This window comes from Nestor notabilis, unplaced genomic scaffold (genome assembly GCF_000696875.1).
Source record: "Nestor notabilis isolate BGI_N333 unplaced genomic scaffold, ASM69687v1 scaffold24183, whole genome shotgun sequence".
NCBI classification, from domain to species: Eukaryota; Metazoa; Chordata; class Aves; order Psittaciformes; family Psittacidae; genus Nestor; species Nestor notabilis.
In genome coordinates, this window is record NW_009920949.1 from 18,653 (window position 1) to 19,465 (window position 813).

The following is an 813-nucleotide window of genomic DNA, read 5'->3' on the forward strand; positions in this document are numbered from 1 at the left end:
TCCTACCCCTGTCTTGTGTAATCCTAACTCTTCCACAAGGTCTCCTCACAGTGCTCCCTTCTCCCCTGTTTTATCAGCAGAGCAAAGTAGAGCATGTGCTCTGACTGATCCTCAGGATCGATGTGTGTGCAACGGGCCCATGAGTGTGCAGGGACTGATTAGGCAGCTCACAGAACAAACAGCACACATGGGTCTTGTGCTCATGGCTTTTCACTCAGAGAAGTGAAACAGTTTCATGCTTCTCTTCTACTCAGCTGCTGATTCTAATACAATTGTTAAAGTCAATCTTTGAGGCCTTTCTCTTTCATCATGTCATAGAACCATATCATAGAATGGTATAGGTTGGAAGGGACCTTAAAGATCATAGAACTATAGAATTAACTAGGTGAAAAAGACCTTTAAGATCATCAAGTCCAACTGCAACCCCAGGGCTGCCAAGACCACCACTAAACCATGTCACTGAGGGCCTCATCTACATGGTTTGTGAACACTTCCAGGGATGGTGATGCCACCACTGCCCTGGGCAGCCTGTTCCAATGCCTGACCACCCTCTTGGTGAAGAATCTTTTCCAAATATACAGTCTAAACCTCCCCTGGGACAGCTTGAGGCTGTTTCCTCTTGTTCTATCACTGATTACCAGCGAAAAGACACCAGCCATGTCCTTAATCTATCCTCCTTTCAGGTATTTGCAGAGAGTGATAAGGTCCCCCCAGAGCCTTCTCTTCTCCAGACTAAACAACCCCATCTAGTTCCAACCCCCTGCCACAGGCAGGGACACCTTCCACTAGAGCAGGTTGCTCCAAGCCCCTGTG